Genomic DNA, 1,562 nt, shown 5'->3' on the forward strand with positions numbered 1-1,562 from the left:
TACACACAGCATTTCTTTCTGTGGAGGTGAAAGCAGGCTGAAAACCACAGAAGACAGCCAGGAAGAGCAGAAAATTCACTGCAGTAAATACACAAATTGCAAAGCATGTTCTAACTTGACCTCACACAGGGTCACATGTACCCTCATTTCCCAAAAGCCGGTGTGACAGGTACACTCGACCCCATAACCAAACTAGCCATAGGTTGGTACAGGCTCCAAAGGAGGTAAAGGCCTGAGCCATAGCCGGGCCAAGAACTCCTCTAGTTTCAATCTCTTCTCTGAAAACCCACAAAGGAGCCGAGTGACCCAGTGAGCACCGCTGCCTATCACCTTGGAACACTCATCATGCGATTAACACAGGAATAGTGGGTGGCTTTTCCAAGACTCATTTATCAAGGAGCAAAGAAAGTTGTGGGTACAAGGAGTCTCATCCATACCCTTCCTATCACATGTAATTTGACTAGGAGCCAGCCACTTTATCCCATAAATATGACAGCCTAAGTGAGCCCTCTTTCAGCTCTCCCTGCTAGGCAGCGTGGCTGCACGGCAGTGATCTCCCCTTGAGCTGGGACGCCTCTCAAGGTTGCTCCTCGAGGCAGAGAGACCTGTTCTCAATGGCAGATCTTTGCTAAGTGACTGATAGCATGCTGAATTAATACTAATGAAACATTACTGATCCATGTAGCTACTTCATATTAACTATTATAAACTTTGTACAGATAATTCCATTAGACATAAACTGTTGTCCAAGTCTGAGACTAAGATTGGACCGAGCCGCCCCTAGGCTCCATAAGGAGTTTAGAAAGCAAGGGGGTCCCCTCTGAACCTCGCGACTCAACAGGAGGGTCTTCCTTACCCTTTTGCGTCTCCGGTCTCTGTGTGAATCCTTCCAGCTCGATTCTAACTCAGTTCTCCTTCATACGTTTCTTCCATGCAGTAATTAATAAGGCGAACCTTGCCGTCCAACTTACTGAACCTCAGGAAACCACTGTCAAACTTTGTTAAATTCCCCAAATTTATTGAACTCTGTCAAATTATTATTTTACCTCAATAAAACACACTGATGCTTCTCTCCTCCTGAGCGAGGTGCATTCCGCCCCTTGGCGAGAGACTGGCGCAGCCGGCAGGATCCTGAATCTGGACTCGCGACAGCCCGCAGCACAGCCTGCATGGGGTGAAAGGCATGCATCAGACCTCGGGGCCATCAGACCCACAGGGAGGCCTGGGGACAGCAAGGGCACCTCCTGTGTCCCCACCAGAGCACACCTGCAGAGAGACAGCCTTCGGGAAGGGCCCTTCGGTCCGGAGCTGTTCCCTCGGCAGCACGCGGCCTTCGGGAAGGGCCCTTCGGTCCGGAGCTGTTCCATCGGCAGCGCTTGCGAGGTGTGCGTGCAGCTCTGCCGTCCCTCAGAGCTGCCGTGGGGTCTGCGCCTGCTCGGGGATGGAGGGAAGGAGAGGAGCTGCCCTGCGTTTGCTCCGGGTCGGCAAATCTTTCCCAAAAGGCGGGTCTGTCGTGCTGCCAGCCACAGCCCTGGGCAGGAGGAGCTGCGTGACGGGAGCCG

This window comes from Haliaeetus leucocephalus, unplaced genomic scaffold, assembly GCF_000737465.1.
Source record: "Haliaeetus leucocephalus isolate CR32 unplaced genomic scaffold, Haliaeetus_leucocephalus-4.0 Scaffold322, whole genome shotgun sequence".
In the NCBI taxonomy this organism is placed as follows: domain Eukaryota; kingdom Metazoa; phylum Chordata; class Aves; order Accipitriformes; family Accipitridae; genus Haliaeetus; species Haliaeetus leucocephalus.